The sequence below is a fragment of the Mytilus trossulus genome, chromosome 14, assembly GCF_036588685.1.
Source record: "Mytilus trossulus isolate FHL-02 chromosome 14, PNRI_Mtr1.1.1.hap1, whole genome shotgun sequence".
NCBI classification, from domain to species: domain Eukaryota; kingdom Metazoa; phylum Mollusca; class Bivalvia; order Mytilida; family Mytilidae; genus Mytilus; species Mytilus trossulus.
The window spans coordinates 68,710,896-68,726,127 of NC_086386.1; the positions used below are offsets into that span (position 1 = coordinate 68,710,896).

A 15,232-nucleotide genomic window follows, 5' to 3' on the forward strand; every position below is an offset into this window, starting at 1 on the left:
CGGCTTTAAAATGCTACATTTAGTTAGCACGTTTTGTAATGTTCCACCAGACTTTGATACGTATTTACTAGGTTTCTACTTCGTTTCAATTTTCGCTACGTTTGTTGTTGAATTTTGAACAAAGGATCACTACGTTTCGATACGCTTCGTTACGTATGTTCCCGTTTCTCTACGCTTTCAAAACGTAGTAAAACGTAGTAAAACGTAGCTCTTAAAACGTGACAGTGTGACTGAGGTTAAACCAGGAACCAAAATGACACAGGAATTAACACCTATAGGTCACCATACGGATATGTAAATTTACCATTTTCACTGGACAAAAAGTAAAAAGCAATCAAGAGCAAGTGTATGTTCACAGCAGTAAACAGACGCGGATCAGATTGGGTGCACCCAGTCGAAGTCCCCACTAAAAATAAGAAAAAGGTCATACATATAATGTAACAGTCAATTCTGTGTCAAATTGGGTGCTCTAATTCCTTAATCTGAGGAGTGCACCTCCTGATTTCAAATCCATGCTCTGCACCTGGTAAATGCATCTTGCTAAGGCAGGATAGAGTTGTTTTGATTTAAATAATTCTCGTTTAAGCTAATTATTCACAGATACTTGTCCTATATACCTGTTATATACATGTGCTATGTAAAGCATTTTCAGAGAAAAGTGCCTCTGAAGTTATTACACTTTATCATTTCACAAAGACTGTATTATTAAAAACTGTCATAATTCAACGAAAAAAATAAAATGAAATAAACATTGACAAATGGTGCCAGTCTAGGCTTTCCGTATGAAATGTAAATAAGAAAGACAAACACACGCCTGTTAGTGCACATGTGGTTTATTTCTTTTGATAAAATGCTTTATCTATAAATTTACATGTTTGGGAATATGCGAATTTCGCTCTATGAATACAAATGATATGTTATTTTTTACTAATTTCGTGGTTTTTCTTAACTTAATGGATCTTAATGAAATATGAAATATTGTGCTTCTGTGGTCAGGTACATGATATATAGGTTTAAAAAAACAGAAGGGTTGCAGTTTTTAAAAAATGTGATCATTTGGTTCGTAACAAAACATAATTGAGAAAGAACGTTTGCTTATGATTTAGATCAAATTTTTTTCTCGTTACTATATACGGCAAATGTCCTGTTATATGACTATATATTTGTTTATGTAGAAAATTTTACTTTTCGACAATTTAAGATGATGCGCATCATAACCGTGATTTCTACCGCAAGGGGAACTCTGATTGAAGATGTTTGTTTATATTTGCCACTGGACGTTGCACATCATAGTTCTGAGGAATACCTTTCTCCGAACAGATTACAGTCGTAAATTCACAAGAAATAACAAAATAAACGACGTGATAAATATATAATAACAAGTTATACTTACCACTCGATAATTGTTTTTATTCATAATTGAAAAGTTTGTATGTCCGTAGTTTATAAAGAAAAATTAATCGCAGTTGGCTTCTTTTTTTATTGCTTTTACGTACGACGTGCTAATGGGAAAGCACCGGACGTAAACACTTGTTAAATGTCATGACCTAATATTTCTTGTTTGTATATGATTAAAGAGATAATTTAATTGAAAAAGAACAACAACATTTATAATTCTAAGTTTATCTTAAAAGTACATATGTGATATGTTTTTATATCATTAATAAATTAAGTGTTTGTCTCCCTTAGTTATTCGAAGTATAATATAAATGCATCCAACATGGGAATGTTCTGATGTTACATGTGTTAAGCTTTGTGTACAACCGGAAAAGTTAGGACAAGCTTACAGTTTTGTAATTTTGCAGAGGCGGCGTCCCCCTTTATGATTCTATATATATGGTAATTGTAGGGATATTTCACAAGTCCCACTCAAAACGTTGCTTACTTTGGGGACCACTCCTTCATAATCCCAAAGTTATGTTTTTCTAACTATATTTCTTGATAATTGTGTGGTTTCTGAGTGCACTTATAGACCATGACCATATTTTTTGCCATAATTTACGTACTAGTATATCTTTCTTGATAATTCATAGATATCGCATGCGCTCTTTGAAAGCTCATCATTGTATAATTGTGCACAATATTTACTGCAAAAGCGAATAAAAGAGGGACAAAAGATACCAAAGGGACAGTCAAACTCATAAATCTAAATCAAACTGACAACGCCATGGCTAAAAATGAAAAAGACAAACAGACAAACAATTGTACACATGACACAACATCGAAAACTAAAGAATAAACAACACGAACCCCACCAAAAACTAGGGGTGATCTCAGGTGCTCCGGAAGGGTAAGCAGATCCTGCTCCACATGTGGCACCCGTCGTGTTGCTTATGAGTAAAGTGCTTCTCTAACTCTAAAAGAGCATATATGATGTTTGACAGTTCATGATTGAGGGCGTTCTTTTGAAGTTGAGGATAAAAATGGAAATATGCAATCACGTCCATCTTGATTGAAGGTTTTATTAAAACTAATAATGTGTGTGTATGAAAATAAAACTTTATAAATTTGGTGTATCATAAGAACCTTTATGAATTTCAATCAGGAACGATAAAACCCAAACATTTGTAACGCAAGAATGTATAGTTATAATGTAATACTTGAGGGTTTCATGACCATAATGAGCTATAAAAAATGTCCAATCTGAGGTAAACGTTACCAAGTTGAGTTGGAACCTCCGTGTCATTATAACGTCCAAATTTGTCAGCGGCGATTTTACGGGAAAGGTCTGATATTGCCAAGCTATCAAGTCCTGGTAGAACCGAAACAACAACTTGTGTTGAGAAGTCTCTGGTTGTTTGAGGATTTTTTTTCCTTCAAGAAAAGCTGCAAACAAATTATGACTTTTTGTTTTTATGGCACTTATATATCCCGTCTCGGATATTGCAAAAATAAAAACACTGTTTGAATCTTTCAATAAGGAGGAATTTTATTTCGGACGAGAACTTCGATTGCTTTGTACATCCCTTATTTAACTTGTTATTTCAACCTACATGTTTCTGCAAGCAATGTCAACAGTCACTGCATTCTTTGTAGGGTAATCATAGTTGTGTCCATTATTGGACAACGAATCGGCGAATAGCATCATAGCTTTTTGTGTAAATAATGCGGGTTAAACCATGCGCTTCTCAATATGTAATATTTACACATATTTGAGGAACGGCCATGGTCAGAGGAACAATAAAGTCTTCAGTAGTGCGTCTTTAATATATGATATTATGAATGTTCGCCACTGTTTTAGTGTTTCCAAAGTCATTATATACTTGGCTTGTATTGTTTTCCTCTATAGATTCTTTGTCAAATATGCTTTATTTTTCCGAGTAGAGTGTATCAAGTTCACTAATAAAATATGTAGCCGATGAGGCGATGCATCTTTTTGATTAATTTTCATATTTGCTGTGTATTACGTAAATGGCATAAAACAACCTTCTCTTGTTTAACAAATCACCTTTGTCAGTGTCGACAACTTGACAGCAAAACATATGTATACCAATATGTGCGGTTTTGTTTACGTGTATAAAGTCAGATAAACCGAATTCAATTGTTTGTAAATACTTTAAGGTGGTACCTAACACTACAGGGAGATAACTCTGTAATTTCAGCTAAACGTTTTAATTACGTTGCTTTGTGAAGGCAATATAAAGCTTCACAATAATCAAAATTAATGTTTGTCAAACTGCTATATAACCAGTGAATTTTTTCTGATAAAGTTGGTTCAAATTTTTTGATATTTGTGTAAAAGGGTCAAAGTAATAAATTTGTCAAAATTTTATGAAAAATAAACGAGCCAAATTAATTTTAGTGAAAATGTTGGGTACACCTTAAAACTTTTTTTTTTTAAATTCGTTTTGATGTTGAAAACGAGTGCATCATTTACTTGGAAGGAATACATCATCACTCTAAAAGACAACTTGATTAAAATTAGAGCAACTTTCAATTTCGTGTCATGCATTTGCAATTGTCTATCATACTCAGATCCCTCCATTGCTACATATATGTGTCTAATTCATTTCAGGTCATTTTCTTCCAACGTGCTGCATTGGTCTTCTCACGTGAAGGATGATCAACTGGCGTAATGTCGGATTGTGCATCACGGCTCGGTAACAAATTCTTCGAGGAGGTTGATCTTAAATGAATTTTGATATTCTTGTTTTGTCCCTTTTGGTCGTAAAGCTGATAATAATCATTGCTGGATATTTAAATTTCTTTGGCTTTCTAACATTTAGGTTTTAGCGTTCCTCATGAAGGTAAACCAAGAAAAAGCTTAGTCAAAGGCGCTTCGGACGCACTCAATTTATCATGTTTTATCTTCTTTCATGAACATAAAAAAGGAGGGGGAAGCATATGATCGATTAATAGTAATATAACATGTCACAGTTAGGACTAGATAACATCCTATGATTTCTTGCAAACAGCTGAATTTTCGCCAACTCATTACGACATAAACTGACTGCATGTTGCTCTCGTACATGTAGAGAAGGATACGTTGGAATTCTCCTAACTACACCTTTAATGTAATTAATGAAACTGTTATCAGCTACACCTTGTATTTATCTATCTCCATTCACACTACTCATAGCCGCAAATGTTCTGTCTCAAAACACACTTTGTCACTTTTATTTTGGACGTAGCAATATAAATAAGGGGCTGTGGTATGTGATTGCCAATGAGACAACTCTTCACAAGAGACCAAAAAACACAGAAATTAACAACTATAGATCACCATACGGTCTTCAACAATGAACAAAGCACATAGTACATTTAGCTTTCCAGCTTTAATGACCCCGAAATGATAAATGTAAAACAATGCAAACGAGAAAACTAAGGGCCTAATGTATGCATGGGATGATACAGTTTTGACTGTATTATTAGTCATATGGAGGCTCATATTCATACATGTATTAGCTATCGATTCGATAAAGACATGCAGATGTAAATTTGTATTCAATCTGTTAGTTCTTGTATGCCGTTGACATTACAAATTCCGCTCTGTATTATGAAAGAATGAATTATTTCTCGGTATTGTGCATAAATTTATAAGATAAATTCGATATACACATTGGATATGCAAAATTAAACAAATCAGCTTAACCCTGTCCTTGCTGAACTGAAAAGATTTCAAATTTAAGACTATCTTTCATAATCCATAATATTTATTATGACAGCACTTATGATGATTCAACATGCATTTTCTTTCTTGCAGAATTATGTACATTGTGCAGTTGTTTGAATTATTATGCATAATTTTAATCTTATTGCACCTCGCAACAGATTGTTGTTTGTTGTATAAGTACTATATGTATAAAAGCTGTGTTTGTATATATCAGTTGGTCAAAGTTTACATCACAATTCATATTTATTTGAGATAATCACCTCATTTTTCTTGATGAAATATAGGAAGATAATAATCATCACGAAGTGCTGACATGATATATTTTGAATTGCCCTGCCTTAGGGTATTATTTCAGTTCGGAATTTGGTTTGGAATGTAGACCAGTATTTAATTTATGGATGATAATCTTGGTCTTTTCAATTATCAAACATTTTATATCTGTAGTTATGTTCCAGAGTTTGATTTGATCTCTTGTTTTCGTGTTTTCAAATATAAACAAGCAATTTAAATGCTCAGATTAAAGTGCATAATAAATTAAAAATGAAAGAAAAACATCGTTTCACTTTCTGCAACTAGTTCTCACGATACGAATCAAAGCGCTAGCATTCTGAATATAAAAAAAAATATAGGTAATTTCCCGAAAAAAAACTAATCCCTCAACAAAATTAAGATAAAATGCTCGGTGTCTTCTCAGCGGCTGGGACAGAGGGTACACAAAGATTGCATTTTTCTCTATCATTTACATGTTCTTCTTTTCCATTGCATGCTATATTTTATATGCATGCTGACATGTATGTTACAAGGTAAACGTTTGACACCGATCCAAATGCGCATGACACCTAAATAAATAAATGTCACATAAACGTTTATACATACGATACATTAAGTGTTTCGTAATTTGTAAATGTGTCCACCGAGACGTTTTAATTATGGCAGAACATGAAACTAGCACATAAATGCGATATTAAAACATTTAATTAACCCTCATCAAAATTGTGTTAAGGGTTTGTTGATCCTTAACATGATTAAAGAAACCGCAGTCATACATGTAAGAAAAGCGAATAATGAAACTGAAAAGCAGGTTCTCTGTATGAAATATTCCAAATAAAACAGATGCATTTTAGCATGTACATAAATGTTTAATTAATGTTTAATGACTGTCATGGTATCTTCTGGAGAAAAATCCCTTAAATATATGGGTAAATTAATTCGCAAGACTTTTTGAACACTTCTAAAAGAAACACCTCTGTATTCGAGTTGTGGTCGAAATGCCAGCGAGTTCTGTTTTAAAAAAAAAAGACCCATCATAAAATTGTACTTTTGTTTTAATCGATGCTTTTCATGCAATGGAAAAACATAGATAAGATTTCGCCAAGTACCAGTCCACAGCAAGCAAACTTATTGAATTTATATATCTATATAACATCAAATTAACCGAATAAATGATTTGCTATAATTATCAATTTTCTTTTTATGTGCCCCCTTCCAATATTGTAATAAACGCTACCTTATGACGAGTCGCCGTTTATTGCAGATCAGCAACAAATTATAAATCTGCATATGGTAATTAAATCACTCCGTTCAAAGAAGGTGTGTGGTAAATATTCGATTTAATTTGTTGCAAATGAAAAACAAGAACTTCAGCAACTTTATAGTATTATAGTACTGAATTTATTTTCTAAATGAGATGTAGTTTACCACATTATATAGTTAATGGTGATAAATGCTGACAAGTCCACATTTAACATAAATGATTAGTTGTAGAAGGGACATAAAGTTACTGATATATGAATATGGAACCTTAATCACAATGTTGATTGAACTGCGGTTATAACCTTGTAGAAATATTTCATAAAGTAGCTGAGTATTGCAAGGTCAAAATATATACGAAGCCTATAAACTACCGGCAAGTTAAGAAATGAAAAGATATCTATATGGAAAAGTATTTGAAAACGGTTAAAATCTCCAACAGAACGTTGGTATTTTAGGGTGTCTATTTTAAGGATTTACGATGGAGGCTGTGTATGTATGCATCCAAAATGTAACTACCACATCCAGCTGCTAGGGGTAGCATTACGCGATGTGAACAAATCTTTTCATACCATTTCAATTGATCTAATTTTGTGCCAACGTTTTTAATTTTCTTATCCATAATCTCCACGAATGATTCTCTTCTCCCACGTGCAAGCTGTGTTGTGGTCAATGGTGAAAACATTCAGTCGCTCGACATCAGCCTAAGTGTGGTAATGGGATCTCAAATGATGATACCGATCTCGGTCTGGTGTATATAAGTGATTGCGCTTCTGTCTCTTTGTACAACGGTTATAACAAGTATACTCATAATAACCAATAGTAAATGAGAAGGATAAAGTGTGCGTTACTAAACTAAACAATTTGGAATTGTTACTACATAGTCAACATATCATTTGGCTGTTTGCGTTGTTCATGTTGCTAGATATATTGTTGTCCGTGTCATGTTTTATGAATTATACTTGGTCGGGCTTTTATTCTCCTCTTTTTCTTTTTGCATGAATTTGTCTGTGCTTTTTTCAATTCATAAATCTTTTGTTCCATTTGGTATCTTTTTATATTTTGATTCTTTTGTGTTAAACGACTTTCCTGAGTTACGTAGGCGGGAGAGGTTACCGTAAAACCTATATTGTCTATGTACATTTAAAACGTTGACTCAGCTTGACGAAACTTGAATATGAGATGCGACAAATGGACACGAGTTGTCACGAATGGACATGGTACCAGGATAAACACTGTATATACTACTTTGCCTACCTTTTTTTTCATTTTGGAACAATTATTTAAGAAAACGTTAAATAATTCAAACTAACACTGATATATTACGTTTATTCCTAGTTATAACTCGGGACCAAAGAGTAGAAATTAGTACTTCAATCCTTGTCCATGTATTAGCCCACAAAACGGTGCGTGACCTTATTCAACAGCCAGTTATGCGTATATAGAATCTTTATTCCTATCAATAAGGATAAAATTATTTGTCTTGTCTCGAAAAAGGATGCGTATTGCTTCAAGCGTCGGCAGCAATAGTTAAATTTTGTAATTATGTACATTAAGCCCCTTTATCAATAAGTCAATGATAGTGTTGTGCAATAGTTTTAATAGTTATATATAACTTTACAAAGGAGATTTGTATGTACCACCCTGAGTAATGCATTTACAAAGGAGATGTGTATGTACCACCCTCAGTAATGCACAACTGTGCAATAAATTTCAACATTTGCCTATCAAAATTACTCGCAGGCGAGACATATATCTGTGTCAACAGTTATTCTTATTTATTTTTTGCATCTGATTTCGAGTCATCTTGTGGTAACGTAATGTATTTCGTCATCAAGAGACGTATCTTGACCATAGGCATGATAGGGTAATTTACTGGTTTGTTTCCAATAATGTGTATCGTTTTTTTACAAACATTCTACGTTTAAATCAAGAAACCACAAACTGCGACTGCATACAATGAAAGGATCAAAGTCATGACATGACGTCTGTCGTGGTTAGTTACATCTAATCATCTTTTCAAAATAACCGTATTATCTGACGAAAAAAGTACATGAACATAATGATTTTGATGTTTAACTTAATTCTTGTATGATTAAAGTAGACAACAATTTGATACAAAGATAAATCAACAAAAAAGATTTCCTCCTCTATATATCCGCATTTGATTTTCGCTGTAGTGAAATATGGTGTTAGTTGAAAGTACGACTTTGTAACGAAAAAAAGACAGCTCCAAGAAGCTGTTAGTTGCTATAACTAACGTTTTAATTCCATTTTGAATAAAAGATATTCCTGAAAGTAACATGTGTGGTTTTTAATAATAGTTATACGTTGTCGGAAAACGAATGACCATATGTGTAGGAAGGCTCAACCAGCGTTTAAGTTGCAAATAATTTATTGAAAAGAAAAAAATATATAATGCTTAATCCGATTCGCTTTGAACGAGATGTTAGCTCTTAAAAGTGATGTTGTCATCTTATTAGCTGTTAGAAATCTTTCTTTCCCTACAGTCAACATTAACTCCAGCAATGTCAACATGGTCAAGACTTGCCCACAACACCAACATTTGATACTATTTTTAAAGGTATTCTCTTGGTCTTTTTTCTCCTATTTGTTTGTTTTGTATTTTGCATTCTATATTGATGTGCACGTGCTACGTGTTTACATAAAAGAGAATAATTGATGGTTTGCGTTAAATATAGATAACAGACGTCAACAAGGAGATATTCAGAAGTTTTTGTTACAATCCACAATTTTGTTGTGATTTGATATTGGGTTTACAATTATCCTTTAGTATAAACAATTTGAAACTACATATTTGGCTAACTACTTGAAAGTTAGTTTGTTCAGAAGTCGATAAAGCACAAAACATATACTAAAGCTAGTTTATTGCTAACCTAACATCTCGTTAACATGAGGTAAAAAAACGAACAAACGGAAACGTATGTCCTTATCATTTATAGTGATTTATAAACCTGCTTTTTTGCAACTGCATCAATCACATTTTATTTTGTGATCTATTTATATAAAAATGTAATGTAATGCATCAAGCCGAGAAAACACAGGTTAATTGTGCAGAGGTGCAGCATGGGGATATTGCACAATGATTTACTGTGATTAAGTATAAACCCAGTTCGTGAAGAGATACATGTAACATGTGTAAGGTTCAATAATATTGATTTAAGACAGTTTGTACACATCGAGGCGTAGCCGAGAGTAAAGTATACAATTTTCAAAGGTAAAATAAGGATGGTGCACATTTCCCCCTTACATTAACGACCTCAGTGAAGACTTAAATGGTAAAGATGAAACAAGATTTATTACAACACGTAGGCGTTTTATCATCATGCAAGTACACTGATAGCTCATGTAGGTTACAAAATAAACAGTTTACAGAATTCATATTTTTCCAAACCGATATAAGAGCATCCGGCACGTGTTTTTGGTCATATTGTAGGTATCAGACGAACGGATTGGTGAACCAACTGAATTGTTCCTTTGGAGCATCAAATCAAAAGAGAGCTAGCTTACTTAAAACAGCAATAACATTTGCCAAATTAAGTTGTAACCTTAGAGTTTGAATGAATAAGCATTGGAATACTTGTTATATGATCTTATATGCATTGGTAATTGTGTAAGAATTATTTTGTCGACTTACAAGCCAGCAAGCGTAAATCAGGCAACCAATTGCAGAATGATTTGGGTACTGTGCGAAAATATCTTCCAACATTTATTTTTAATTATACGAAATATACCTGGTAGTTTAATAAGACGAAAATTGCATAATATATTGGCTTACAGTAATCAGAGCATACTTTAAAATTTGTAAAATATCCATTGTAAGTTCTGTTGAAATAAGAATTGTAAGTACAAAAAAGTTTGCATTTTTCCTATTTTCATAGAGTACATCCCAATTTTCTAAGAATAAGAATATGTATACATAAAAGATTGCTTTAACTTCTAACGCTGAGGGGTAATTGAGGTATGCGCCAACTGTAGGTTCTACATCTATAAAAACAATTCTATACGATAAAATAACATTTACTTTTTTCTAGACTAGTCAGTAAGAAAATTAAACAAATTACACCTCAGTGCCTATGTATAAGTATAATAGTTAGGATTTCTGGACTAAAATATAGCATAAAAATGTATATAAAGAAAATGCATAACAGTCACAAGGTTAACTTACATTTCTTCAATAAGGTACAAACCGGTATATTTTAAACCTAAACCAAGTTTATGATAGCAGAGCTTATTATGTGCAGCCTCTGCAAGGTCTGCGGCTTTTAATAAATAAATAGATACATAAAAAAAATCCTAACTAGACAATTGACGCAAACTCGTGATGGGGGATTATCAAACTTTCCCTTTAAATTTTAAATCGGAAACTATCTTACTTAGTCATTTGAATTTGAATAGAGATCGTGATACATTTCCTCTGTATCTATTTATAGTGCTGATCTAAACCCAAAATCACTTTTTGTTAAGCCACCGCAAATTGTTCGATCATGTAAAACTAGCCTTTTGTTACCTATGAACAAATGTAAGGTGATGTTTTTAGACAAACTGACACAAACTTCAAGCCGTTTGCATGTTCAAAATTCTTAAAAGTATTCGAACATAATTTTATTTTAATTGACAATATTTTGCGTTGGTTGCACTTTTAGTTCTTTATATAAACTTCAAAACATAATTTTTTTAATAATTTGCTTGGTTCACATGCATATAACATTTTACTAAAACAAAATAAAATGTGCATTGCAATTTCATATCATTCATAATAATTCTATTTTCCGGTATATAACTTCATGAATGTATTTGTTTTATATTTTTCGTGAATTTTTATATAAAAACGAGGATCAACAGGACATTAAAGTTGTGTGATTTACTTTTAAAAATTGTAAAAATTAAATAAATTAAAAATAAAGTTAAAAATCTGCAATAAAACAAATTTCTTTTAAGTTTTATTAGTTTTAAACGAACAAAAAACATTTAGAATGATATGAGGGTTTGATCTCTACTTGTTCTTCTTTTGAAGTTTGAAAAACGATGCATTTTATTTTATTTTTTATTTAAATTTTCATACAATTTGTCATCGTTTTGAGGTCATTAGTTTGACCACAATGTAGATATAAATTAATTAGAACTGTTTGCAGCTTACCTTTTTGACTCTCCCAATTACAGTAGAAAAAGTGCAGCGATATTGTACCAACTTTTACCTGTATCAGGTTAGCCGACAGGTAATAATTCTTATTCACCTGTCATTAAGACAGTTAACTTAACAATCGAAAAACCACATAATTATTTAAAAAGGTAAAAATCTGTTACTAAGTTGAAATTGACATAATATGAATACGTCATTTGATTGGTTTTTAACTAGATCGATGTCATGTTTATTGAAATTTATGTGCAAAAATTGTTGTGATTGAAATTTATGGACAAAAAATATTGTAATTGAAATTTATGGGCAATAATGATAAATGAATCGATAATGTATCCTAAGTAATTGTTTAAATGATGAAATATTTGGTCTAATATAACAATTAGTAATTTTTATGGGTCAAGCAAAAACACAAAAATTAAAACAATTAAAACAATTAACATCTGTTAAGTATAAATTAAATAAAATCATGGTTGTTATAATGAAACTTTTGATGAACACAAACCTCATTTTCGCAACTGTAATTGGGAGTTTCAATTACGAATAATTACGTGCGTTACTGCATTTGTTTGATAAAACTTGTGTCATTGCTTCTGAAAGTAATATTTTATTTTAATTAACTTATAAAGCAAAACATGTGTATGTTTGCTTGCTTATGAGTACAAGTAAACATTATTTTAAATTAAAAAAAAAATATATTTAGATATTATATACATAATACATTGGCAAAATTACAGCCATAAGCGTCAAGCAATACAAACAAACTGGACAATTGAACACAATAAAATCAGTTCACTCTTTGTAAAACAATTTTGTGTAATTTGCAAAAATATGATTTTATACTAAAGAATGGAATGCTTCCTTGTATATACCGTCATTGTTGTGTAAGAGCGTTGACCGAAGTCACTTTAATATTGTTTTAGTACGTGCGCAAAATCAACACTTTTACAACTCAATGAATATAAAAAAAAGCATTCTATTCTTTAAACTTCATTTTTATGCTACAACCAAGAAAATTAAAGGGTTGATCCAGTTTTTTTTATTCCTTTCCTTTTTCTATGCATTGTTAAACATCGTCACGTTTAGAACATGCATACAAAACTTTTGCACTTAATATGGAAATGAAATATGATATTGGAGTGCCTGGCAAATGTGGACAATCAATCAAAACTCTAGGTTTAAAATAAAACATACATGTAATCCAATTGTTTACTCAGATTTTATTATATTTTTTGTGCATGTGATATATATATATACGTCATTTTGTGTGTATGTTTAAAAAAAAATTAAAAAAATATGAACATGATAGTTTTTCCCTTGAGCTATTATGTATTAATAATAGGGTTCTTATCACTTCAAATACTTCCTATAAAGAAAATGCCGCAGCCGATAACGTGTTAAAGCTATTAAACATAGATTAAAGAGGGTTAAATTTAACCACAGGATGAAAAACAGAAAATAACCAAAGGTTAAAATTTAACACAGGGTTATGAAATTTAACCCTTGGTTAAAATTTAACCGTTGTTTTTTGGGGAAAACAATAACGTGATTCTTCAAAATCAGTCGATTTTTATCGCCTAAAAGAAAGTGCATATTTCATTGTCATATACCAAAAATCACCGTTAACGTCATTTGTTTAGAATTCTTACCGTCATTTCGCCATAAAGGTACCCCTATTACGACCCTCATTAAAGCAGCCACTGAACATCCAACGGTCTATCCACAGGTATTTTTTTGGGGTAGTCGCTAGTAAATTTTATTATTGCAGCTTTTTAAAATTGTTAGCCACATTGTTAACAAGTTGTACAAGTATTTGGCTTATGTTGACCTTTGCTATTTCTTTTGTAATGATATACAAATTTGCGTGTATAGAGTGAACCCCCTAAATAAAATAACAATGTGTTCTTGTCGACTTCCCACCGCGATGATCGATAGAAAAAGATATTTCCCTATATAGTATGTTAATAAGTGCTGTCTCTTCGGCAATCATACTGGTACAGCTTCGTGTTTTGAACGTTATCTGTGAATGCACAAATCTTAAAACTTAAGAGTACTCAAACACATTATCATCTATTGTTTTATATATACAAGTTACTGATCAGAAACTTTTTGGGACAAGACTTTAATTATCATTATCCAGTTTAAATGTAGGATTGATTTTTGCTAGTTGGACGTTCAGTGGCAAAGTATAAAGGCCATTAATTCGTGAAATAATACGATTTTTTTTTTAGAAAGCCTTGTTTATGCTGTTCGTCGTTTAAAAGTTAAAATTAGTCTTTCAAAACGTTCACCAATAAGCAAAATCTAACACCCCATAAGGTACAGATGGTTCCTACAACACCATGCTTAGCTAAAACAAAAACAAAAAATTTGCATTTTCCCTCGACTATTTGTATTTGGCTTTGGACTTAAAAATATTTGGGAAGCGAAAATCAGTTTAGGATGTTATTTGTCAAAATGCACAGCTGATGCAATTAAAAAAAAAGTAAAATCGCAACAATACCAAACTGTGAGGAAATGCAAACGGAACGTCCCTTATCAAATGGCAAAATCAAAATGGAAAGTCCCTTATCAAATGGCAAAATCAAAATGGAAAGTCCCTTATCAAATGACAAAATCAACATGGAAAGTCCCTTATCAAATGGCAAAATCAAAACGAAAAGTCCCTTATCAAATTGCAAAATCAAAAGCTCAAACACAACAACCGAATTAATAGCAACTGCCATATTCCTGACTTGGTGCAGGCATTTTCGTATGAAGAAAAAGGGGGATTAAACCTGGTTTTATAATTAGCTAAACCTCTCTCTTGTATGAAATTCGCATAAAATTCCATTATATTGACAATGTTTTGTACAGAAAACAAACAGGCATAATAGGTAAAAAAAGTCAAAATAGGGATACAACAGTCGACATCGTGTTATAATCTTAATCACGATGTGCAAATGATGTTATACTAACAAATTTCAGGTTTTGGACCTTCAGTGTATAAGAAATACACATTTAGAGATATAAATACCTCTTTTTTTTTCTAAATCATGCCAAAACAACTTAAGTTTATATCGCAGGGTCAAGGTGGCATGATTTACAGTGACAATTTTTCACGTCTGCTTTTCTCATCATATATTTTGTTTATTGTGTAAGATAGTATTAACTTTTAAGGTGTTAATGTCATCAACATTACAATAAAACATGTGTAATTGTCAAGTTAAACAAGTTTTGGACATACAAGGTGTTTATAGTGTGTTATCTGTGTCAAATAAACATGATTTAGGTTAAAGTGTGTAGGTTAGGTCATGAGGTTAAACCGATTCAAGTTGAAACAATATAGTATGTTAAGCAATGCCGAATGCCTTTTCGCAAAATAGATAAAATTGTTCGTTTCGTGTGACTACCTCCCCCCTCTTCTTCTTTAATTTCATCGAAGAATT

The 15,232-nt window shown here is 31.9% G+C and overlaps 1 protein-coding gene across 1 annotated transcript in view; it reads right to left on the reverse strand.

The window, feature by feature from the left end:
• Positions 1-11,939, reverse strand: part of LOC134695700 (prestin-like) — a 36,168-nt gene extending 24,229 nt beyond the window's left edge. The window contains exon 1 of the mRNA XM_063557066.1: positions 11,805-11,939. The gene's annotated coding sequence lies outside the window, so the exon portion shown is untranslated. The remainder of the gene's footprint in view (positions 1-11,804) is intronic.
• Between the last annotated feature and the right edge of the window lie 3,293 nt (positions 11,940-15,232).